Source organism: Phallusia mammillata, chromosome 1 (genome assembly GCF_965637545.1).
Source record: "Phallusia mammillata chromosome 1, kaPhaMamm4.hap1.1, whole genome shotgun sequence".
Lineage (NCBI taxonomy): Eukaryota > Metazoa > Chordata > Ascidiacea > Phlebobranchia > Ascidiidae > Phallusia > Phallusia mammillata.
In genome coordinates this window covers 3,240,607-3,254,136 of record NC_137252.1, presented here as the reverse complement: position 1 = coordinate 3,254,136, position 13,530 = coordinate 3,240,607, and the positions used below count along the sequence as shown (strand labels likewise).

The following is a 13,530-nucleotide window of genomic DNA, read 5'->3' as shown; positions in this document are numbered from 1 at the left end:
CTTTGCATCTCTACGAAAAATTGTTTAGGTAACATCAAACTATATCAAACATTGGATCTTCAGACTGAAAACTATAAAAAGTCTGAAGTCATCCACCGCTTTTTGATGTTGCATCTTGAAACATACAATGATTCACTGAGTGTGACAATACATTCCCACATTCACAACATAGTTTAAGTTATAAAAGAACGGCGTTTCATGTTACGTCTGTGTGGCAATTTTGTTTTTAGTAAAATTAAAACTCTTTTAATCTGTGTCTTGTGAAATGACTTCTAGAGCAATATATTAATCTTCGAAAAGTAAACTTTTTGAGTTACAGAGCGGTTTCCTACAAGCATTATTTTGGAAACTGGTCTTTAACCAGTAAAACACTGTCCGTAAAGTATTTTTACAACTTGACTGGATTCAGGGTGATAGTTCTTAATGACAAAATGTGTCGTATTTTATATCTTGTCACTTGTATTATGGCTTAACGACCTTGAACCAAGTTTAAAGTGAGTGAAAAAGGAGTGTTGATGCAAGTGTCTCCAAACACGCTCACTTTCTTGTGGAGCAGAAAGTGAGCGTGTTTGGAGACACTTGCATCAATCACGTGTTTGGTGCACAAAGCGCTGCAGGTTCGCAAACAAGCCCGGGTGCAGACAGATGCCCCCATTTTCAAGACCACACCCCGATAATCCGATGACGTTTTTTGGTTCAGTAAAAGTTTGCCGTCGGACCACCAGGGGCTCGTAAAAAGTACCCCAGTTAATTGATTTCGACTCGAAGTTGCTTTTTTGATCGCATTTGCCATGGAACGTTGACTTTCTGTGAAATAATGTTAAAAATGATTCAAAAGTTGCGGTTTCTTAACGATGTGCTGTGACAGGCTTTACATCCCGCAAAGCCATGTGGGGCCTCTGCCACTTGCAAGGTCAAGTACAAGGTCAAGCTGCACAAGCTGAAGATTAGCCAGGTTCAAACAAAACTGACAAGTTGCAATACATTATAGCAACCCTGCTTATTAACCTTAAACTGGACGAAGAAAGATTTCCCAATAGCGGCTAAAGTGATTTTAAACATATCATTTAAATAAAATAAAAACAATTTAAGAGCCAGTTGAGTAATTTGCTTTTGACAAATATAACAAAGGTTCCAATACACATGCATTCGTTCCATAAAAAATCCAAATTAAACTGTTTGGAAAAACGCACATTCTTGTTATCTTGCGGCTGACGATTTAAATATCATTCGCGTACAGAAAAGCATACATATGGTTGTGTTGTTGATATGTCTTTTTTAATCTTTTAAAATTTGTGCTTTGGTTGCCTTAGATAAAAGAACAAAATTTAAAGGTGCAAAAATGTTTTTCCCAACAGCCTAAATCTTTTTACCAGTAGTACAACATTTTGTTTTTGCAATTCGATGCTTAAATGAGCAAAAACAGTTTACTACGATTTCAAAATAGTTCTGGCCTGTTAAAATGACAAAGGGCTTCTCGCGTGCCTCTCCCTCCGCTTTAATTTGCCCCAGTTGCTCAGCCGCCAACTTTGAGGATTAACATAATTGGGTTTCGACTCAAAACGGATTAACTACGGTCGTTTACGGGATTATAACTTCAATACACACGCATCCAATGATCTCTAAAAATAGCCCGGTAGCACTTATTTTAAACTTTGCTGGTGCACTGTCTGTTTCACTTGAAAAATCGTTTGCACAAAACGAAAGTTGTAATAGAAGATAAACAAGTGACGACAAATAGAAGTTAAAACTGTGCTCGTACAGAAGTCGTCCTGAACTAACGTGTACTCAAATACAATACATTTTTGTTACATTGCAAACGAAAAACATAGACTGATTCAAGTGTATTGAAAGCTTCAGTTAACCATGGCAATAAGAAGAATACGTTATCAAGGCCACACAGAGTGATCTAATTAAACATTATAGTGTACTTTGCATTTTCCAACTTTTTATGTGTGTAGAACACAAAAACAACTTCACTTACATGGGGTCCATGTCGTGTTACTAAGAGCATTTTCTCCGACTAACTTTCGAATACTTTTGACATCTGCAATTATTCTTTTCGTCCTAATCACTTCATAGAAATAATAAAGACAATTTTTGCTGAAAAACTCTTGTCAACAAATGTGCCAAAACATGTTTTTGATTGACAACTTCAATCAAGAATTCTTGTAATGAACCATGCTTAAGCTGGAATTTTAGCCGAAACCACAAGTTTTACGTTGCTTTCGCGAAAACTCCGGCCTAATTTAGGAAAACCTGCAAAAACAAGAGCGAGTACAAAAACAATGACGTCCGCTAATCAATAATGACGTCGATACAAAATTTCCAACCGCCATCTTACGGTCAATGACGCAGCAAGTTTACTAAACAAGGCCAAGTTGTCTTAAAGTCACGTTCGTTTTGCATTATTTCACTTATGTTATGATGGTTACAGTATAAAGCAGTACGTTCCTAAACTTTACCGGACATCTTTTCTGCAATTAATGGGGTCACAGACCCCTGCGAAAAGTTAATCTTATGCTCCCTTTGGATTCTTGCCTTTACTGACCCCTGAAACAGTTTCACAGACCACGAGGGTACGCGCCCCCAGCTTGGTAACCATTAAATTAATGGGTAACGAAAAAATTGGATGTTTTTCGAATAGTTTTGTGTAAAGGACCAAGGGCATTGCAATATAGTGGAAAAGATTCCTAAATTTGTTTAATTATTGGCAATAAATTTAGCAACGCGTTGTTTAAGTATGATGATTGTTGTTTAAGTATGATGATTGTTGTTTAAGTATGATGATTGTTGTTTTAGTATGATGATTATTCTAAAGAGTAAAATGAGAGACGGGCATAATTTGAAGTATGGGGTCAATTATTTCAACCTTGTTTTGACAAAACAAAAAACTGAAAAAATAATTTAACCGATTGTGATAGAAAGCGTGTAAACGATTACGGATTAGGAATCACGCGATTACTCCATATAATTTAATTGAATGTTCCAGCGCCTATTGGCTGTCTGAAAAAATAGAACTTCCATTAAGGCCAAAGTTAAATGGATAAAAGTATTCGTTACGATAGTTACAAGCAGATAGAAAACAGAGAGTGTTGAGTGAAGAGATTAAGAAAGTTTTTGCTGTTGACTTGTATGACATTGTATAAATTTATTAGCGTTTCGATCACAGGAAGTTAATTGTGCAGAAAAAATAATAATTTTGTGCTCAAATAAGAAGTGTTCGTAACAGGGAGGGGCATATATGTGGCCGTTAAAGTTGTTTATACAGAAAACTATTTTTTAGCTCAAGAGGTGTTCTTAGTAGGCACATCGATTTGTTTTTCATGTTACAGCATAATTACGTAATTGGGTATTACAGATGAATTATTAAAAGTTTTGGCGGTTTGACTAAAAGCCCAACTTTCCATCCTAAACAGATTTATCGCTTAGATTAATTGCTTGCTCGCTATAAAACGCTGAGGAAAATATAACTTCCACATGGCTCGGTCTTATGCTGGCCTATAGTTTCTGTATGTTGCGAAGACAAAGTATGTGCTGCGCTTTTTGAGGTATCCTTTTTGAAGAGTTTTATGTCTTGAAGAGAGGAAAGCGTTTAGTGCAGATGACAAAAACAGTATGGAAAGGGTAAAAAGTTTATACTTTCTACAGAAAGCATTGGATAACTTTTGTGTGTAATTACTTACGTAAAACCAATGCCCCACAACTGCAGTTTTTTTTTTCTTTTATTAAATATCACCCAACATTACGCCAGAGTTTTGTCGAACAATTTAGAATAACAATGGTTTAAGGCTGGGTCTTTATTTATCTCGGTTGGTTTAGTGATAAAACAAAACTTTCGGAAAGCAAAACGTCTGCTTTAAATCTGTAAGGTCCGATTAAACGACATGCTTCGAATCAATTAACTGTATACAACGCATGCGTGGTTGACAGTCAGTTCATATAAATAAGTGGCATAAATGCATTAAAACTTGTACTTATTGGCAAGGGAGTTGTCTTTTACAATTTGGGTTGTAGACCAAAAATTTGATGACTATCAGGGTATACATTAGATTTTTTGTTAAGCAACGACATCTTTGTAAAAAATAACTTCAAAACGAAATTTGCAAAAAATAACTTCAGAAAATTTTTGCATCATCAAGTAGTATTTTAATATCGGTTGTGAGACAGCACCAAATCAACTTTACCGCAAGGTTAAGAGTACCATATAGGGAGGTTTTAAATCACAAGACCCGAAGACTGCACTGTGGGTCCAAAAGCATTCAGTCCCATCTCTCGTTGAAGGGCAAACCTCTGGGACCGTGTGAAACTTGTAACTTTGGGTGATCTGTCTAAATTAACTGAGAACGATGCAGGCTAAGTAAGAGGATAGGCCAGCAACATGCAACAAAATAGGTCGAAGCAGATTTCGTGCTTGTGCGGTGATCGTTTCGTCTGCTCCCGGGCCTGGCACACGCAAATTATCTTTGTGTCTCAACAAACTACTTTCTTTCGCCCCGCTGACTTTTACAGTGGTTTCAACGCTAAGAGTCGAAACAGAATCAGCGGATTTGACATTGCCTTTATGTTTTGCAAAAAGTTTAAAATATTTAGGGTTGCTTGTGTCCTTATTTGGTCATTGTTTTAAATTACGTTTACGTTGACCCTTTATTTCATAATCGTATTTTATATCGGAAGACTGTGCATCCAATGAATGTCATAACGCGAAAAACAACTTGGGATTGGTTCACAATAATTCTGATTGTTTAGTTTTGCATAGGTTTGCACCGTTTGATTTGATGTTGAAATAATTTTATAATTTTGACTTTTGATGAAACTTCAATTGCCTTTGGCTATTCGGTTTGTCGGCGTGTTTCCAAAGGATTTATCGAACAGAAAAGAAAAAACTACATTAAAAAAGGTATAAAAAATCTTGTACATAATATTTTCATCAGCATTTGATAAAAGTTTAAACAACAAACTGATCTTAGGGTCATAATCTACAACTATTTTTAAAATCCAAACTAAAGCCCACACTACAACAACAACAAAAACAGCACATAACCTCTCTAAGGAGAAGGAACTAAACTTTATACAGAGTATATTAAACCAGACTTACAGTGCCCACAATAATAATACCGAACATCGGGGATATTACGGCGCATAGGGTGGAAAGAACGCCTGGTCGAACATCGTCGGCGCTTTTGATTGTAAACGTAAACATTTTGCACAAACACTGATGTCTCTCTGAAGGCCAGAGCTTAAGTAAAGCTCAGTTGTGGAGTTTGCGGCTTAAGTGGGAGCACAAGCAGCGCCGGATTAAGGGTCTACTGGCCTGTAGGCACATTTTATAAGTGGCCCGAAAATCAGGGTTGCCAACTAAAAAAATAGAATTATCAGTGTTGCCAAATCATTTAGAATGGTCTGGATTTTAGACTGGCCTGTGGGCACGTGCCTACTTTGCCTAATGGTTAATCCAGGACTGTGCACAAGGCCAATAAGGGCATGAATTAGGATCGAACTGTGTGTAAATCACTGTGTGGTTGTTAGGTTGCCGTGGATTTACTATATAGGTACATAAAAAGGAGATCTTAACAAGTGTTAATGTTGTAGCAAAGCAATTGCAAAATTAGACACATTCACATTATGTGACTTTTGTCGAATTTGTTTTTGATCTGTACCTTGGTTTGTGTAGATCAGGGGTGGGCAAACTACGGCCCGCGGGCCGCATGCGGCCCGCCAAAGGAGTTTATGCGGCCCGCCAAATGTTTCCGAGCAACGCTGAATAGTACTATGAGCACAGGCGCAGAGTTTTAAAAATACCGGGGGTGCCACTTGCCGATACCAATGCCACATGCAGTATCTGTACCCGTTCGATACTTTGGAACTAAACACAGATACTTTTCACGTGCTTTAGCCTGTTGTTTCTGCCACGTTATTATGCAAATCGTCACTTGACACAATTTCTTCGTTCGATATAAGTAAAAGCGATTCACGTTTTCAACAGCCAACTTTGCACTGTTGACGCCCAAACTTTGGTCACTTTGGATCATGGTTAGGTCGTTGCAGTACTTTTTGTTTAATGTTGGCACTCGGACTTTATTAACAAAATACGTGGTTCAGCCTTTGTTGCAACAAACGCTTGTTTTTTTGAAACAATTACAATTGTAGCGTTTCAACCAATGTTTGTGCAGTCATGAACAAACGTATTTGCATAAAGCTGAAAATATACTATGTAATAATTTTGCGCAGGGGTGCACAACCTGCGGCCGCAATCTATTTTGCTAAATATTTTGATTTTTAAACTGCTAAAACAGATTTCGTGGGACTGGAAAAAAGATTAGCAGTCTAGTAACCATATGTGCCAGGCTTTTTGTCCGCTTATTATGTGCAAACAATGCGAAAAAACAGGCACTGGAATCGTCACAATACAGTTTATGACGTCATAAACAGTTAGCTCCGTTCAGCTAAATTTATGCACAAGTTAGAAATTGTTAATCAGAGCATATTAGGCGACTTTAAATGGTATATATATGATACAAACCTTATTCTTTGCATCAGTTGTTTTAAAACAAAACAACAAGCAAGCAATTGGCGGTCGTTGGTGAAATACTATGCGGCCCGGTAAGATTATAAACTTTTGAATGCGGCCCTTGCACTGAAAAGTTTGCCCACCCCTGGTGTAGATCAATGCTTTGTTTGGTGTGTATTTCGGTTGCATTGTTGCAACTAGTTTGCTTTAATTCGTAAATGCTTTTGACGAGTAAAAAGCAAAGACAAACGGTTAGAAAATGTATTTTACTCAGTGTAGTGGAAAAGTCTTTTTACAAAACGCTTTGTAACTGATAGGAAACACGCTTTCTAAACACGCCAGGTCGCCCATCCTCCTTAACTTCAGCTATTTCAAAACCAGAAGCTAAAAACATGCAACATCAGGTGGGTCGGGGATGTCATTAAACCTGCGTAGAGGAAATACGTGCCGACCTGACTTTTACGCTTCACATTACACTGAAGATGGAACTCTTATATTTCACTTTCGCCTGATATAAACCACTGGGTGTTGTACAAACAACATTAAACTGCGCTTGATGTAATGCCTCAGGATATGCTGCGGAGGCGTTTGGGGTGTGGGACTCAGGGTGGCGTAATGGGGTCCAATCAAATGGGCGTTAGTGATGTAAGCTTCTGTGACTAACTGACTGAACGGATGAAAGCATTGAAGGGTGCGTTTGAAAATATGTGCTTTGGCGTCAGTTTCCAGGTGTTTTGTTTGGTTGTTTGTGGTCAATTTTAGGCGTTTTCGGCGTGACGTTTTTTCCTGTTATTTAAATTATAGGTTTGAAACCACAGGGAAAGTAACTGGCGGCAAAAGGCCTTCGAGAGTTTCTTGTGTGAAAATATTGAAATGTTGCAGCAACTGGATTACGAATAACGACACGCCCGAAAATGAAGTGATCCATAAACAATTTATATCTCAAAACTAAATATTAGGTAAAAAGCGAAATACCTATAACATAACTGTTGGTATTGCGCGATGTGCGTTGTACGACTCATAGGCGCCGAACACGGGTATGCCGGGTATGCCACGCATACCCGGACGAAAAACTCGGGTATGCCGCATACCCGAAAATCGGACCAACGTCACTTATGCGTTGTTGCTTTGTAAAATTGTTTCGACCTAAGACGCAACATACGTAATTGATTTCAATCGAGGTTATTGTCTCACAACCATTAAATTGTTCGCATTTATTACAGTTGTGAAACGTATTCGAGAAGCATTGGAATTTAAACATTAAAGAGTGGTAAATATCACAACAAAGGTATTGACGGTGACTTACAGTAGAAACGCCGCTGCCCCGGATATACGTCAAAAACCCCGTGATAAAAAAGTTTACCGTTTGTGAACTACATTATAAAAATACAGTCCACCCTCCACCACAAGAACAGCGACTGGCTAGTTTCAACCGAAAAAACAAACAAATAACACCTAATGTTACGTCACAAACGTAAGGTTGGTACTTACACAAATTAACGTGGTTGCTTTTCGAAAATTTCAGGCAGGTCAGAACTTCGTTGAAACAAAGTACTTTAAGATTAATAATGCGTCACAACTCACTGCGTTAAATTTGCGACACGTTGTAAACGAAACAAGCGACGTTAAAACGTACAAAACGAATATTGTGATTGCAAGGCCAGAAGTGTGTGCGCTTTGTTGCGTGAAAACTAAGCATTTTTGTAATAGTTATTTCAGAGAAGATAAATGTCAAACATTAAAGTAATTTGTGACGTACGGCAAAGTGTGATTTGCTATGTTAGGTGACAGTCGAACTAAATCTTTTCTATCTTTATGGTTTTGCCTCCCCGTAATTTCGGCAAATGGGTCGTTAAATTGCAACAGTAGCAAAAGGGCCTGGCGGTGGAATTACGTTGTGTAAAGCTTACATACTACAACTTTAATGCATTCTTACAATATGCATCCGCAGAAAAAATATTTGGCATTATATGACGTCATATAATACGGCATACCCGGAAAAAATTTAATGTCGGCGCCTATGGTACGACTTACTTAGTATCCATTTCCAATCGCCGGTGTGGTCTCCTTAACAGCGCGTTGAGGTTATTCTAAATTTACCTACAAAATTTAAAAACAAAGTTGTGGCAAAAAAACTTTTATTCAAAAAATTTTGATTTTTTATTTAAAAACGTTTGGACTCACAGCCAACAAATGTACTCTTGAAGCCGTACGCGGAATGGTAATGATAATTTTGGCTGCTAACAGCACAGGTTAAACAGCCTATGTGCGGGTGTGTCAATGAAAGCCCACACAAAAATGAACATGGTAATATCATGTTTGACAGCCAGCATCAAAAGTTAATATATGTGCGTGTATGTTACTAATGACAGCACATACAAAAACATACATATCTAGTCCATACACTTGTTGTGTACGTTAGTGCATTGCAATGCCGTGGAATCTTTAGTTGCTCTCAGCAGAGTGTCGAAAACAAGCAGCAATGTTTGCGTTGGTCATTGCAGAACTGTCGAAGCACTTTTGTCGTTTCAACACGGCCGCAAAACAACAAGAGAGAGAGTCGATTGTATGTTCAGCTGCTTAGCGACGATTGTTTAGCATCGGTTGCATGTGCAAGCACTAACCACCGGCGATCATGAAAGAACCACAGAGGTCTCTAACCTTTCAGCTTGCGACCTCCACTTAGTAAAGGTCAAAAGGTCACCCATTGTAAGCGAATAAAACGAGGGCAAAACGATGATGTTTTTTTATCATTAGGTGCAATACAATCACCAAGTCTGATTATGGCTTTCGATCTTTCTCTATTAGAAAGAATTTCAGGGTTGTTTTGTGGCATTTTTCAAACCAACACCCGTCATAAACACTCAAAACTCATAAACTTGTCAGGACAGAGAGATGAAACCTTCACAAAAGGGGCTTGCACATCAATTTGTTTGTTATTTCATACTTTTGGTAGCAATCTTGTTAGGGGTTGGTTTGGGCATTAATGTATAGCAGCTGAAGCAATAACAAGCAAATCATGAGCAGTTGATGATGGATTTTTGACCGCTTTGTTTTTTCAATATTGATACTGTTGCGCGCACTAAAAGCTAATTTTGTTTTGTCAAAGCACATCATAAAATTATATAGAAACGCCAGGTACGAACTTGAAATAACTTGATCAAAATCAAAACCGCCTGGTAGCTTGCATACAATGGCCACATTCTTTGCCAAAATACCGCTACATATTTATTTGTGAAGGTTTATTATCATGAGGATATTTTTGGCCGCAATCGTTTTGCATTTAGAGTTGTAAGTGAAATGCTTTTTATAGTTAATCCCACAAGTAAAGGCTGTTTACAATAATAACTTCAGAACAGGGGATGGTAAAACACCATGTCGGCTTGTTAGATGTCTTGGTCGCTATGTAAACGACAGACGCCCTTGCACTACAAACCACTTGTGGCTTTGAATCGGACGGAAAGGTCAGAATATAGAAACCACTGGTGGCGTCTGGCCGGCTGATCTCGCAAATCCGAGGCTTTTTTTGAAAGCAACCCAAAAATATAGAACTAAGCCTCTAACATGGGCACTGCTGTCCACGAACAATAAAGTGAAGCCTGACCAAGCAGGGAACGACAATGGACGCGGAAACAGTCCTAGATTCGATCACTATGTTTATCACGTACAGAGGATTAATAGTTATTTGTCGAATCAACATTGCGGCCTACATGGGCAGCCCCGAGTCGTCAGGCTTTTAACGCGGTCCTTTGCTGTTACTGTGTGAGATCTTAAGTGGATTTTGACGCCTGTTGCTGATTAGTGAGTTCTCTTAACGAGGCTTACGTGTGATTTTTAACTTTTTTGGTTGTTTGAGATTAGGGTGTAACGATGAGGTGATATATATACATATAAATATATACTAACCTTTTTATGTTTTTAATTTCGTGTGCTTGGTATTTTGAATTGCTTTGAACCCAGATAAAAAAATGTTTGAAATAGGTTGCTCGCAGTGCTGGTTAACCAATTTGGTTCTTTTCTTATCTAATTTGGTTCTTTTCTGTCTAAGGGTTAAGGTGTTTGTGATGTTTGAATTTTTGGCTTGTTTGAGATTTCAAGGAAGACTTGCCTTTTATGTTTATTTTAGCTCTATGGTAATTTCATTTGATAGAAAGGTTTGACAATTTTAGAAAACATCCCAACTGAAAAGAAAATCTGGTCTAAAATAGACTGAATGTTTCGTTTTGGAAACCCATAATTGCGCTTTCGGCAAAACAAGGTGAAAAATTAAAGTAATCGTCGAGTTTATCTAACCTAAGTTTATATTAGGGTCTGGTCGTTACTCGTCAAATCGAAGCTTAAAAAGGAATTTCACTCGCCTTACTCGCCAAATCAGAGTTTAAAGACGTATTGACCAAGTACTTAGATCCAAAACATCTTACGCGCTCATGTTTTCTCTTGAAGTAATACTAAACTGGGCCATACAAGTCGCCATAACAACACAAGGGTCAAACAAAACCCAGGTTTTTGCGTAGAGTTCGTGGCAAGGTTGAGTTTGGGTTGTGGCAACCGCCTGCTCAAGCAGCAACCGTCTCTCTGGAAAGCGTTACTTGTGTTGTGGCCGAGCAGACGCGAAGTGTTTACCCGCAGCTAAGCCGGTGGATCGGGAAAGGTTGGATCACGCGATTAAGCCATTGATTTAAACTGACGGCCCGGTGATCTATCATAGTCGGCTAAATCTATAGGCAAACTGGTGACTATTAACCGATATTTGCCTGACATTGTAGAGCTCAGCACCGGGTCTTGCGCCATGTTGCCAACTTCGCGGCCAATTAGCACGTCCGAATGTCTTCCGTCATCGTTTTGTGACATCATAGGCGACCCGTTTGTGATGTCAAGGTGTGACCAGCCCTTTCACTTGGCACGCTAGCTTGCAGTCAGTCAACGGGATCGCTAACTGGGCAAGAAATATTTGTTTTCCGCCGGTTAAAGCTGCTTTAGCGTGCGAATTTAGCACCCCCGCTTATCCACGCCCAAAAATAATTGTCCGAGGAGGTGTGGGTGGAATGAAACGAACAGGTGTTGTTGCTAGGGAGGCCAGGTGTCGTTGCTAGGGAGGACAGCCATCACAAGACGATGACGCAGCACGTAACAAAATATTGAAAAACACAACAAGGTTCATAGTTCTAAGTAAATTTGCTGATTCATGGAATCATAGAAGACGACAGTTTTGACAAACGGTTGCTTGATGAATACTTATTTTTATGTTTAATCAAAACAGAGATATTTCCATAATGGGGAAATACTTCCTCATACATACATAAAAGACATTTTTATGTTGAAATTTACCAAGTAGAAAAACTCTGTCAAACATAAATAGCTTCGGTTTTTAGAGTTGTGATTTTTAACTGTTGCTACACATTAAACTCCTGCTTTTTCGTTATCTGTTAAGAAGAAATAATTTTAGGTGTTGGGTGTTCAAAACACAATTCCCAAACCACATTAGTATGGCTTGACTCCTCTCGTGAGATTCTCAAACTCCTGAGCACTTGGGTGGCTTCATGACTCATATGTGAAAGAGGTTCACAACAACGTTCAGCTCAGAAATCAAGCTGCATTTTCTGACGCATTGGTCTACACATTTCGATTGGTAAACTTTTAAGTCGCCTTAGACCGCTAATCCGTTTTTCAGTTTTTGCTTCTGCACTGACCACTGTGGGTGTGTTTTCATGAGTCAATTGGTTCCTTGCAATTACAGTCAGTTCTAATCAGCTAATTTGTAGAAACAGGTATTTCGGTAAACTAAAATTGAAAATAGTTAAGAGTTTTGCCTTCGCACACGTTGTACGCCACCATATACGTTCATGACTTCGGTTTTCGCAATACAAAGTCTTAAAAAAATTATGCACACTGATTTAAAATGGTAGAAATATTGGGTTTGATGGCCAAATTTGTCATTCATCTTGTTGCAATGACTTCCCTTGCCAAACCAACTAACTAAAAAAGCAATTTAATTTTGATCAAAATGGCATCATTTCACAAAATTGCTATGAATCGAACCGGGTGACTTCAAAATATAAGTTTATCAGGTTAAAAACAAAAAAAAAACATTCATGAGTTTTGGTGAGAGGTTTTTAAGGACACCTGTTGGTCTGGATTAATCACTATGTTTCCATTAAAAATTGTGGAGGTAATAATTGTCACTGCGAACAAATTTCTTTGCACAAATTTGCAATGTTGATATTGTAACTGAAGTAGGATACGCATGTACGAATCACTGTTTAAAAAGTTTGTGGGCGAACGCTGAATTTGGGTTTGTTTTGTCTGGTTAATCAATATTTTTGCGACATAATAGCTGCAAGACTGTGCGGAGATTGTTACTTCGAACAATCGTAACATGTTACTAATCAAGAGTTTCTTTACATAAATGATGGTATAGTAACATCCAGTCAGAAGCAGAACAGATCAACACATGCCAATCTATTCCTGAATGTATTGGTCGCGGCACCATGGCCTTAACAGTTAATCAGAGGTGAACCCCATATACCGACAGGATATTGGTTAAAACAAACAAAAACCACATCTCGATGCGTCTGTTACGTAATAATCTGGCAGCGTCCCTACATTCCTGTGGTGTGATGCGCCAACCTCGGCCTTGGTCATTGCCATATGAAGCCACAATCGCGACACTCAATTGACGGGTTATTCTCACAAGTGTTCGGGTACAGTTGAACAGGGATGGATTGGGTGCTTGTGAGTTTATGGGAGTTGAAGTGGATGTGAGTCAATATAACCAAGTTAGGCATGAGAGTTTGAGATTGACACCTTTCATATTTGACCTACTTGTTAATATTTATGTGTTTGGTTCTGCTTTACTGAAAGCCATTGCTGCAAGTTTAGGGATGTAGGATGTTTGTTTAGTTGGTTGGTTAGTAAAAAGATCTTTCCCGGATTGTAGTTCATTAATTGATAGTGTGCATTTTCTCCTTTTTATCCATGCATGTTGATTACAATACCATGAGAAGACGAAAATGGTGAAG

The 13,530-nt window shown here is 38.4% G+C and overlaps 2 protein-coding genes across 5 annotated transcripts in view; one reads left to right on the top strand and one right to left on the bottom strand.

The window, feature by feature from the left end:
* Positions 1–13,530, bottom strand: part of LOC145224718 (uncharacterized) — a 51,146-nt gene that overhangs the window by 14,035 nt on the left and 23,581 nt on the right. For 3 of the 4 annotated variants that reach the window (XM_080091284.1, XM_080091293.1, XM_080091301.1), the window contains exon 3: positions 8,546–8,611. The exons of the other annotated variant lie outside the window; for it this stretch is intronic. The gene's annotated coding sequence lies outside the window, so the exon portion shown is untranslated. The remainder of the gene's footprint in view (positions 1–8,545; positions 8,612–13,530) is intronic. 4 annotated transcript variants of the gene reach the window in all.
* The window catches only part of LOC145224700 (uncharacterized), a 31,493-nt gene continuing 22,807 nt past the window's right edge, over positions 4,845–13,530 (top strand). The window contains exon 1 of the mRNA XM_080091262.1: positions 4,845–4,900. The gene's annotated coding sequence lies outside the window, so the exon portion shown is untranslated. The remainder of the gene's footprint in view (positions 4,901–13,530) is intronic.